Source organism: Natator depressus, chromosome 3 (assembly GCF_965152275.1).
Source record: "Natator depressus isolate rNatDep1 chromosome 3, rNatDep2.hap1, whole genome shotgun sequence".
Lineage (NCBI taxonomy): Eukaryota > Metazoa > Chordata > Testudines > Cheloniidae > Natator > Natator depressus.
In genome coordinates, this window is record NC_134236.1 from 14884684 (window position 1) to 14897981 (window position 13298).

Genomic DNA, 13298 nt, shown 5'->3' on the forward strand with positions numbered 1-13298 from the left:
AAATGCCAACAAAAGATTCTGGACTTTGGATGAAGAGACTTTATTACCAACAAGGAGAGCCAAGAAATTACCAATTAGCAGCTTGTCTCCACTCGGTGTGGAAGGAAGCATTGGACACATTTGTGGCATGCACTCCATATGCTAACATACAGACTCCCACATGAAGCTGTTAAATGTGAAGCAACTCACGTGAGGAAACGAGGGTGCCCAAGAGAAACCTTACGAAGAACCCTTAGCAGGGATGGCAGAACAGTAGATCACAGAGCAGAATGAAGCAGCAGCTAATGACAGAAAGGGATGGAACAGAGTGGTTTCCATCCTGTGTGAAAAGGATGTAAGAAATAAGTAACACTAATCTATAATGATTGCATGTTACTTATCCTTTCTCTATGTAGCAAGTGTGTGTATACCAATCCACCTGAATTGCCCATGACCTACACGCACTAATATGTGTGTGTGTGTTTCCAATTAACTATAATTCTCCTTCCGTTGCTGATTTTGTGTGAAATTATCTGTTTCTTCTACCTCTAGCCTGAAGGGTTAATCACATGACTCCTTTCAGAACCATTGCCAAGTTTATCTGCGCTACCGTTTCATAGCAGTAGGTGAGTAATATATTGTTTCCCTCCTCCGCCCACCAAGAGAGCTTGTTTTGAAGTTAGAGGTAGGAAGTATGCTAAATTAAAATCAGGGCAATGTGCTAAAGGTAGCTCTCCTCCCTATAATCTGACTTTAAGAGACATACCCTAAACGCTATGTTCTTTTATCAGTGACATAAAGATTAAAACACGACCATTTTTCCAGCTGCCTTGGAAGGGAACTCGGGTACAATGAAGCGCAGATAGGTCATATTTTTAAACTTAAGATCGTCAAGAGTCTTTACAGAAAGCTTCTGTATACAACTAGAGGTAGGTGAACAGTTGGAGATAGGAGCCAAATCCTCAGCTGGTGTGAACTGGCATAGGTCCATTGATCCTACCCAACATCTCTTCTCTGCCCTATGCAGTTATCCATATCTAGAACGGCTGTCAAACCAAAGTTAATTAAGATTCCTATGTGTTCAGACATGGGTTTTTTCACTTGCAGTTCAAGGCCAGGCCTATTACCAGAAATAAAACCACCAAAATATCATGCAAAATAGGGGCTGTATTTTCAGATAAATCCAGAAGAAGGTCTGCAAGAAATCCTAGGGGATAGGCGGGAGGCCACTTTGCACCAAATTTCCTTGCTGAGTTTTGCATGGGAAGAACTGTGGCCTCTAACACTGAATAGTAGAATTTCCAAGTGGAAGATAATTTGCAGATGCAAATGAAGGAGAAAGGAGGTTCCTGTGTTCAAATCTTCATTTTATGGGTCAAACCATAATGTGCAAACATTGGGTGCACGCTGATTTTGCACATGCTCAAATGAAGACCAAATTGAGGTCACTTTGCAAATTTAACCCAAGCAGGTCACACAGTCTGGTTAAATGTCAGACATATTTCCACCCATATAAGAATGACTTTTTGGTTAAACACTGCACTGGGACTAAGGAGACTTGGGTTTAATTTCTGACTCTGCCACAAGCAACCTGTCTAACCATGGGCAAGTCAAATAATCTCTCTGTGTTTCAATTCCCCAAAGGCAATACTAATCCTTCCTTTCTCCTTTTGTATATTTTGTCTATTTAGACTGCAGCTCTTAAGGGCAAAGACGGTGTGTGTGTGTACAGTGCTTAATATAACCGAACTCTGATATTGGTTGGGTCCTTGGTGCTATCATAATGACAATACCAAATAATTAATCCTAACTGCCCTATTTGTTCCCTCATGTATACTATCATGAACACAAATAACGTTCTATCTCACTTCTGCAATCTGTGGCTCAAGGTGTGATGCAAAACCTTTTGGTTCATTGTACAATGCGAATTTATAAAAGACTGAAAAAAGTGGATTTAAAAAAAAGAGAGATGTGATTCAACTGAATGCTCTGACAGCAAGAATGCAGGTGAACATGGGATGGACTGCAATCTCTCTGAGCCCACCTCTGGAAGCTGGTTCAGGCATGTGGATTTTGTTTGAAATGAGTTTGACAATCTTGAACAACACTTTTGAGCAAGAACATAAAGACCTTCGTCATACACTAAAAATGCTACTGGGGTGGGGTACATTTTCTGGAAGAAAAAAACTGACAACTTTGTTATATTACATGACAACTTGACCCTAAGCTGAAAAGGATTTGACTGAATGTGTTGCCAAAGTTATTGGAAAAAAATGTACATCTGGTTCAGAATAATAACTAACTTGTATATAGTGTTTTTCATAGATAGATCTCAAAGGGAAGGTCAGTACCATTCTTCCCATTTTACAGATGGGTAAACTGAGGTAAGAGGTGAAGTAACTTGTCCAAGGTCACCAAGCATGTCAATGGTAGAGTCAGGAATAAAACCCGGACCTCTTAAGTCCCAGTGCAGTGTTCTATTCACAAAAGAGGAGGACTCTACTGGCTACAATACCTCATAGAATAGATGACACTTTGGTAGCATTAGAAAACCTACCTCGATTGCTCTTACCTGGAATATGTCAGACAGTCATTATATGGGACTGACCAAGCTTGAAACTGATGAATCCAGTTGTGAAATTCAGCTCCGAATCAATCCAGCACTAGTAACGGATGGAGACCTACTTGTTACAAACAGAATTCATTCCACCATTTTTACTTAAATAAGCACTTAACCATCGTGCTTTCTACTTAAAAAAAAAAAAAAATCTAAGGCAGTTCCAAGACACAAATCTTTGGCAATATTACAAAGCCATAATAAAGAATCCACAATCTGGGGTCTGATCAAAGCCCTCTGAAGTCAATGGAAAGACTTATTGACTTCAGTGGGTTTAGGACCAAGTCCATAGGGACCATTTCTACAAGATGCTTACTTAACACCTCATAAGAGGCTCTCAGGACCTTCCTGAATTGAGGCTCATAGGCCCTAATTCTAGAGATTTACACGCATACTTAAATGTGTACATATTAGTAGTCCTGTTGATTTCAGTGGGTCTACTTGCATGAATAAAATTAAGCCTCCTCTTGCTTTGAATTAGTTCAGTTGAACTGCTCACATGTGTAAAGCTAAACACATGTGTAAGTCTTGACAGAATCAAGGTGTAAACCATCAATTTCTGTTACCATCCTGAAAATAAGCCATATTTTGTCCTTATACCTGTCTTTTTAGCCAGAGGAGAATCTGGGGGGTAAATTTCAGATTAATTGGACAGACCACTTTTGAGATATCTGCCTTTGAAAAATTGTATATTCTTTTTTTTTTTTTTTAGTTTCCCAACATTTCTTGTTAAGCATATATCTCAAAACCTGCTTTCTCTAAACTTATTAGCAGATTATATAATACACAGAATTTATATAGAACTTTATATCATATAAGTGCTAACCAAACACCAATTAATTACTCTTTATAATTCTCCTGTGAGATAGGTAAATATTATTATCCCCACTTTATACATGGTGAAATTTCCAGATGCCTAAATGAGAGTTACATCAGTTTAATTTAAGGTGTGATTTTAAACGGATTTAGTTAAACTGGTGTAAACCTGTGTACAGACACTCTTAGTGTGGTTTAAACCAGATTTATTACAGTTTAGTTCAACTTGATTAGGAAGGGGTTTAAGTTAAGTCAAAATAAGCCACTCTTAAACCAAAATATGAGTATCCACACATGGGTTTGCACAGGTTTAACTAAACTGGTTTAATTAAACCAGTGCAAGTAGGTGTGTAAATGAGGTCTGAGATGCTAAGGGGTTAAGGCTGAAATTTTTAGTGTGTCCACTTAGACACATGCAACAGTACATGACCATTTCATGATTTCCTGTTTTGCTTATTGTAGCTAATATCAGCCTATTCTGTGCTGTTTATTCTAGCAATAGTCACATTTTGTCATTTTATATAAAGTGCAAATGCCACAGGCCCTTCAGACATTGTCTGCTCTGCACACATGGTGAACCCACCTTTAAAAATGTTCCTCATAAATCTTTCCCATCACCTTAGTTTTGCAATCATTAAATTGGGGTCGGGAAGGGGGAGAGGAGAAAGGAATCCTCTTACAGTCTATTCCAGGCTCGCTTTTATAACAATTCTCAATTTCTCCTTTTTTACTGTTTTTTTTTCTCTTTTACTCTAAGTCATCTTTTTACATTGCAAACCCAAGTTATTATTTCCTGGAGGTTTACACAGGAAACCTCAGATTGTCAGTTCGTTTAATGTCACTTCACTTTATGCTTCATGCCAGTTTTAAAGCTCAGCAAGAATTGACAATGTGAGCCTTTCACGGCATCAGCTGACTGTGCTCTCTTTGACAGCAAGATTTCAAATCAAGGATTTAATAAACTAGTAGCTATTCCAGTTAGCAGGGAAATGTTCTTTCAATTCCACCACTTAAGGAACATCAAACAGACCTCAGCTGTACAGTTAAGATTATAGCTAACTCTGAAATACAGCTTATTTGCATGCACACTGTCACCAGGTTTGACTGCAAGAGGAAAGGGTATGAAAACATAATTTACCTTCTTGAAATAAAGGTGTGCGTGTGTGTGTGTTTAAATAAGTAAAAGAGTAGAGGTGATATATAAGATGGTGTAAGTTACCCACTAGTAAAAGTGTCTAGGTAGGTGTCAAGGAAGGTGAGTCTAAACTGCTGTAACTTACATGTTGAGTGGGCTGGAAAAACAGTGTTAGACTCACTCAGATAAGTCTAAACTAGAGTAATTTCCAGTGCCTTCAGAGTTTAGTTTACAGTAAATTAAACTCCGTTCCATTCCCTTACACCCTTACTACATCTACTTACTGACCTATATCTTGCCCCAGCTCACACATCACCTCTGAATTTGGCCCAGGGCTCACAGACCCTAGAGGTCAGTTTGTTGGAGGGAAGAAAAGAAGCACTTGCGAAGCGTTGACAGGCAAAGGGAAGAAGCCCAGTGAAAGTCCCCATCTATAGAAGTCAATGAAAAGGCTCCTTAGTGTGTGTCTCTTTGTGCTGTGTCACATGGTCACCTCTCCTCCAATCAGAATGGAGCATGATGCATTATTGGAACAAGCGCAAACTCTTCCAGTTAATCTGCAGACCTTGTTCTGTGGTACTGATGCAATGGGAAAATTGCAAGTACAATGGGCCTCAAACTCAGATTTCCACCTGTTCTCTCATGGTCAAATTGAACTGGTGTCCAGGGCTGTGATATAAAATATGCAGGAGTTTTCTTGGTTTGGTTGCATGTGTTTCATTGTTTCTGTAATTATACTTTAGCTAGTGCATTTTTTTATGAGATTTACAAGGGTCTCCGAGGTAGTTGTTTGGGGGAGGACAATAACCTCTGTATGAGGTATTTCCTATAGGTCACTGTTGGACAGGGTACTAGACTCTATGGGGCATTGCTCCCTTCTGGCTTGGCAATCCTATGAGCCTTCGTCACTATAATAAATGCATTTAAACTGTGTATAAAATATTCCCTGTTTTAAAATTACATGTTGATGGGTCAGCAGGAAATAAAACATTTCTTTTTTTTTCTTCTTTAGGGTTAGATTGTGACTTCAGGCACAGCCTTGAGTTGGGGTCATGCATTAGATCAGCGGTTCTCAAACTGAGGGTCATGACCCCAAAGTGGGTCGTAACCCATTGTAATGGGGTCACCAGGGCTGGCATTAGACTTGTTGGGGCCCAGGGCTGAAGCCCAAGCCCCACAGCCCAGGGCCAAAGCCCGAGCCCACCACCTGGGGCCAAAGCCAAAGCTCGAGCCCACTACCTGGTGCTGAAACCCAAGGGCTTCAACCCTGGGTGACAGGGCTGGGGTTTTGGCTTTGGCCCCTCTGCCCGGGGAGGTGGGGCTCGGACAGGCTCAGGCTTTGGTCCCCCTCCTGGGATGATGTAGTCATTTTTGTTGTCACAAGGGAGTCACAGTGCAATGAAGTTTGAGAACCCCTACATTAGATGCATTGCCCCAAGAGGAGCCCTGGGAGGCATTGTGCCTCTAGACACCCCTCTGAGTCACAAGTTCATCCCTGGTTCCCCCTACACCTTGCTCTAGGGAAGGAACAAGGCACTTTGCATCTTTTAGTGGTGCAGCGTATGCCTCCCTTCAGCCGGTTAGCTGTTCTGGCTGGCAAGTAATGAGGGAGGTAGGGGCGGGCTCCAAAGCACCTCTCACTCACTACCATTCTTTGCAGCTCTGACTCGCCCCGCTCTCAACTCCTTGGTCTTTTAGTGTCTCCCAGCTGTGTTCACCTGCCACACCTGATGGCAACCCTGGCTCACGGGATGTGGACACCTCTGTCCCTCTCCCTAGACTGACTCCGGTCAGAATCGCTTCACCCTTCGGCAGCTCTCCTCGAAGCTACAGAGGTTCTCTTCTCCCTGGGGATGTCTGTGTAAAATTACCCACTCGGGTCTGCCTCATTTGCTGTCTAGGTAGCAGCTCCCCTTGCTGGGTCCAGGTCTTTCTCCATCAGTCCCCCGGATCTGGGCCAGCTTGCCTGTTCAGAAATGCCTCTCCTGCTCTAGGCAGCTACCGCTGCTTTTTAAGGCAGTTTTCTCCAGTTCATCTCTACACCCAATAGGGGTTGGTAAAACAATTTCCTTCTCCACCCTCCAAGGGATTGTCTATTAAAGAAAAGGAGACCCTTAGTAATTAATGGCTGCCTTTTCATGACCTAGCTTAGATACCTCCTTTCACACAGCAGATTGTCTGGCTGTATCTAGTTTTGGTCAGGCTCCTTGTTAAACCCCTCAAAGACATTTTCTTTTACCAAGAAATATGAATTATGGGCAGGTCTACCGCAGCCTCTGCTCCACTCACATCCTCACAGGAGGTAGCACTGGGCAAGCAGCCCCTACTCTCCCTACCATGTCTGGAGTCACAAACTCAGCCGGGATTGTGTACAAGAATAAGGGCAGTCAGTGGTGCAGGAATGAGGGGTGCTGTAGGTGCTGCCGCACCCTCAGCTTCAAGGAGTAATGGAGGGATAGCTCAATGGTTTGAGCATTGGCCTGCTAAACCCAGGGTTGTGAGTTCAATCCTTGAGGGGGCCATTTAGGGATCAGGGCAAAAATTGGGGATTGGTCCTGCTTTGAGCAGGGGGTTGGACTAGATGACCTCCTGAGGTCCCTTCCAACCCTGATATTCTATGATTCTAAAACAAACACCAAATATATGGTTTATACCAGCACCCCCACTATAAAAATTGTGCCAGCACCGCTGAGAACAGTGACAATCTGACGCTGAAGTGCCGAGCAACTCGTCCTAGAAGATTAGTTGAGAGGGTCCTGTTCCTTCCCATAACTATCCTCCCATGATACATTTTTGAAAATTTCAGATTTAACCTTTTCCAGGAACCCTAAACAGAGCAATTTTTTTTCAGGGACTCCAGTATGTTGTCCCCACTCTTCCACCAAAATACCTAATACCAGTTTTTGTTGGATACTAGAATTTCTGCCTCAGCACACAGTAACTTATTTGTTAGTCAATTAGGTGGGCTAATTGAATGAGTTTGTATGAGAGGGGGCTCAGACATGCCTGGAGAATGTGGGTAGTGCTGTTTTCCCACTCAAGGGAGTAGAAACCAACATGACTGGAAAGTAGTCATGGGTGACGGTACATCCTAACCTTGTAACCAGAACCACCATTGTTCTTAAAATGCACAGCACATAGCTGCCTGCTGGAGAGGTTGTCCCAGCTTCCCTCTTGGATGAACAGTTCTATGTAAACCCCAATGAGCAGAGATGCTAATGATGATGACACATTGCCAAGAATCTTCAGAGGTAAATTAAACCACTGCAGGCCAGGTTCTCTAGTCGGGCTAAGCTGTGCTTGGTGCAAGACTAGAGAGGAAGGGGCAATGATGGCTTTCAGCATCTTTGTGCTGTATCTGAGCCACGTAAGGTCTGGGCTGGTTCCTACTATGCGTTTAAGTAGCCCTGAGGGATGCTGTGTCTTGCACCAGCTACTTATGGCCCCAAGGGGCTGTTCCAACAGCCAGGAATCAACTGGGTATAGCAGCATTCCCACCTCTTTCCCTTTCTTCTCGCTATTCCTCCTCCACCAGGAGCAACACAAAGCTCCTGCAGTGAGGGACAGAAGCTGCTCCTGTGTATTTTATAACATGACAGCTGAGAGCAGTGAGAATATCACACAAATAATTTATTCCAAAACATATACTCACATTAAATAGCACCTTACCTTACAAGTCTTACCACTGAACTCAGCAGAACAAGTTGTGGAGTAAGGTGCAACTCGACGTCAGTGAGAGTATCACAAACCGATATTCAGTGGCTAATTCTTGATCTGCACAGTCACCCCGTGCTGGTGCCTCTGGTCAGCCACCACAAAGAATTAAAGGAGTAAAAAGCTCTTTTACTTCTGATACTACACTGCACAGTGTACACCATTCACAACCCGCAACAACTACATGTTTTATTGGTCCTACAAAACCCAGGAACCATTTTACATATCCTTGGGAACCATCTACTGGCAGCTTGTATAGTAGCAAACTATTGGTACATATACAGACATAGAGCATTCTTGTAACTGTCTTATTTCTGTTTCCCAACTGGATGTCTTATGCACAGCACAAATTGCAAACATTGCCACTGAAGGTACAATTCGAACACCGTGCTCTCTTGAGTGCAACATTGTTCCTGTGTGCCAGCTGAATAATTTACATAACTAGGCAACATGTTGTAAAGTGAGAATTTTAGAATAAAATATACCATTTGAAATTTGCCCATAGTGAGTATTAGAACATTCAAGCTTGAAATTAACTTTTTGTCTCTGTCCTAGTGAAAGGACACGCATGCAAATGTTTGTAGAAAGCAAACACAAAAAGGTTGAGAATATGCTCACATTGAAAATGGCTTTGGGACCCAGATAACATTTATGGAGACAAAAATCATTTACCTCTAGCCAGGGCACACAGGTTTCGGAATTGATGATGAAAAAACGCAGCTGTTCACAAGCACAATTCTTCTGCCAGTTACGTCCATGGCAAACTCCTATTGATGTCAATGGGAGCAGGACTGAGCCCCTGCATTTCACATAGATCAGAAGACATAAACATACAATCCATATTCCCTGTCAATGTGGAATTGTTTCTCTTTTTACTATTAATGCTTAGTTCTGCTGTGAATCAATCCTGGGTGACCCTGGGTAAGTCACTTAGATTCTCTGTGCTTCGGTTCCTCATCAGTAAAATGTGGATAAGAGCTCTTCCCCACCTACTAGGGATGTGGTGAGGATAAATGCACTAAAAATTGTGAGATGTTCAGATACCATGGTGATGGGAGACAGAAAATACCTGAGATAGATAAATATTCTTCATTGTTATGGCTTGCCCGGTTTTAAATTACTCAAGTGATACTTCTCAGCATCCACTATAATACTGAAGATCTCACTGTTAAGAAATGCAAATAGGTGTGTGCATGTTTAGTAGTTCCTATGGGAAGTATATTCAGTCGGACAGATCCTCAGCTGGTGTAAAGCAGTGTCACTTCTTGCTGAAGTCAATGGAGATGTGCCAATGTACACCATCTGAAGATCTGGCCTAATATATATTTCTCTGCCCATGGCTGGGATTTTCAATGGAGCGCAAGGGAGTTAGGCACCCAACTCCTTTGAAAATCACAGCTATAGAAGATATTTCTTTTTACATGTGTTTTAAAACAGTTAGTGCACCCTGCACATTGAGATAGTATAGTCCTTTTTTCTTGTGGAATACTTACACTTTAAGTTGATGTTTCACTGCAACCAGAACTGTAAGGTGCACGTTGTTATGCACTGAAATAGCAGCTGCCACCTGGCTTTAGTATAAATGGAGTTTCGTTGCACCTGAATGCACCAAAGGCCAGATCTAAAGCCGATTCAACTCTACTGACTTCAGTGGAATGTGGGCCAGGCCCTATAAGCAGTTTCTCATATAATTCTTTGCAAGAATTTTGAATTCAGGAATTGAGACCCTGTCCGCTTTCGAAAGGATTTGTCAGTAGAACTATACTGGCAAAAAGAAAAGGAGGACTTGTGGCACCTTAGAGACTAACCAATTTATTTGAGCGTAAGCTTTCGTGAGCTACAGCTCACTTCGTCGGATGCATACTGTGGAAAGTATAGAAGATCTTTTATACACACAAAGCATGAAAAAATGGGTGTTTACCACTACAAAAGGTTTTCTCTCCCCCCTACCCCACTCTCCTGCTGGTAATAGCTTATCTAAAGCTATTCTATACCTTATCTAAACCTTTTGTAGTGGTAAACACCCATTTTTTCATGCTTTGTGTGTATAAAAAGATCTTCTGTACTTTCCACAGTATGCATCCAATGAAGTGAGCTGTAGCTCACGAAAGCTTATGCTCAAATAAATTGGTTATTCTCTAAGGTGCCACAAGTACTCCTTTTCTTTTTGCGAATACAGACTAACACGGCTGTTACTCTGAAACCTGTCATTATACTGGCAAAGTCTCCTCTTTTCTACACTAGAAAGGCAAACCCTCCCATATGGAGATGAAGCTTATACCAGCAGAAGAGTTCTTTTGCTCACGCAGCTGATACCATTTCCCTGAACAAAGTAAGTTAAACCAGCAAAAAGAGCTTTTGCCCGTATAACTAAAGAACATAGGAACGGCCCTACTGGGTCAGACCAAAGGTCCATCTAGCCCAGTATCCTGTCTTCCGACAGTGGCCAGTGCCAGGTGCCCCAGAGGGAATGAGCAGAACAGGTCGTCATCCAGTGATCCATCCCCTGTCGCCCATTCCCAGCTGCTATGTCTACACTAGGGTTCTTGCTGACGCAGCTATGTCGGTCAGGGCTGTGATTTTTTCCACATTCCTAACTGACATAGCTATGCTGGCAAAGCTTTTAAGTGTAGACCAGGAGTTTTCAGTTTTCCTGTCAACCCCATTCCAGTGATTTTTTCCCCTCCAACTCAGGCTCTTTTGGGAATGCCTTGCTGTGTTATGCCCTGGAACACAAAGCATTAACAGGCTTTTAGAGAGTGCCAACACATGGCGGAGGTGGCTACCGACTCTGTTTTCCATAAAACTGGTGTTAATAGGCTCTGGAGGGGTCTCTCAGTAAAGAACTAGGGACTTCAAGCATTTATTAGCTGGCTTGATTCTCCTAGAACTATCCAAAGTGGGAAACCCTAAATCTGGAGAAAAGCCATGTTTGTAAACACAAATGAGAAGCTACTAATGAAGTATTTTTACAGTTCAAGTTAGACGTGTGACCTTATAAAAGTTGATGAACTGCTATTGTGTTTTCATCTAAGCTGTTTGTTAATTTGTTTGTTAAGTGGCTCAGCAGAGAAACTGCTGAATGCCTGTGGAATCACGCTGCTGCAAGAGTTAAAACTATAGGTATGCACTTGGGGGGTTTATGCTGTAGATCCTGCTGCTTTTTGGGGGGGGGGGGGAGGGGGGGAATAGGTGAAATAATAAAATAATGAAACGAGAAAAGCAGTTTGCATTATTTTGCTCTTACAATAACATTTTTTAGGCCATTTTGCTTGTTATTATTGAGACTTAGTTTTGGAGATTATTCTGATGACAACAGTAATAAAAGAATTTATTTAATTTATTTATTTATTGGTCTGGCAACCTCATTTCAGGGCTTTGGGTAAGAGAGGTTATTTCTGGACTTGATTAACAATTAACTCGAAATAGCTGACCTATCATATTAGAACAGCAATGATGTAATTGAGCTGGCCCCTGAAAATGGTAGGTTGGAAAATTGCATGCCACATTTTTCAGAGGCAGTGATTGTAACTCTGTGGTAGGGATGGGGAAAATGCTGTGGAACATATATGATTGCTTGCTGTTTCCACTCTGTCCCCTCCAGAACCTTCACCCATTCCTGCATCTGAACTCAAATCTAGTCACTTTAAGATTCTAAAAAGCTCTGACTGACACAGGAAGTTGAAGTGTCAAAGCCTCATTTGCAGGCTAATGCCCCAGTCCTGCAAAAAGACCTACCTGTGTGGACAATTAAGTCCACACAGAATCATGTTGACTTCAAGCCAATGAGAGTGTTCATGGTGAGTAAAAAAAAAACTGAAGAAGTTTCTCAGGATTTGGTCCTAGGTGTTTGTTTCACAAATATTGATGCAGTACCTTTTAGCATTCAGTTATCCTGAATAGTACACTGTTGCAATTTATACCCATCTCTTTCAAAGGGAATGTGTTAAACCTAAAAAGTAGAGCTGGTGAAAAAAAATTCCATCAAAACTGAGTTTTTAACTAAATACTTTTTTTTTTTTTTTTTGCAAAGGGGGTCTGCTTTCTGTGGGGAAAAAATCATTTTTGTACCCAAAAAATGCCTGAAAACGAAAATATTTTGTCCACAACCAAAATATTTTGGATGAAAACCAAACTATTTTGATTCAAATATTCTCCCATGGTGCCTCATAGAAGTTGTCTTTGAATTTCTCATTTCTTCTGTGTGCTGGTCTCTCCAGCCAGATGACATCTCCCATGATGCAACCACCTTGCTTCACCCTGAGGGTAGGCCATGGTGCATCATGGGAAAGGTAGTCTGACCAGGCATCCCAGACTACAGTGGAGAATGGGAGCATGAGGCACCTAAACTAACATTCTCATGATGAGCCACGGCAACATTTCTTAAGCAAAATATGTCAGTTTTCATCTGAAAAATTTCAGTTTTTGATTTTTCTCTGAAAAGTACAAATTTCTAACTAAGAGAGTCCATTTTCCAATCTTCTCTGCTAAAATGGTGTGACCTTATGTTCCCATGGTTGGACAGATAAGGGTGGCTGTAAGAAACTCTCCCAGGTTGGCTCCCTTTTATGGATGCAGTATAGAAAAAGTGGATGCAACCTTCCAAAAAGGAGGTACGATCAAAGTCAGATCCTTAGAGTTCAGTATGTTATCTTCAAACCACCATGTAGGAAAAGGATCAAAAAGGAGATTTCAGTTGTCTACTCCATACATAGAAGTGCAGCAGAGTTGGGTCATTGCTCTTTGGGAAACCTATAGAATGGGAGATGGCATCCTGGAAAGCAGTGACTCTGAAAAGGTTTTAGGTTTCATAGGGAACAAGCAACTCCACATAAGCTCCCTATGCAATGCTGTGGCATAAAGATCGAATGCGGTCCTTGGATGTATAAACAAGGAAGTAGTGAATGGGGGTAGGAAGGTGATTGGCATTGTTGGGACCTGTACTGGAATGCTTCATCCAGGTTTGGCGTCCAGATTTTAGAAAGGATGTAGTAAAATTGGAGAGGGTGCAGAACAGAGTCACAAAAATAATTTGAG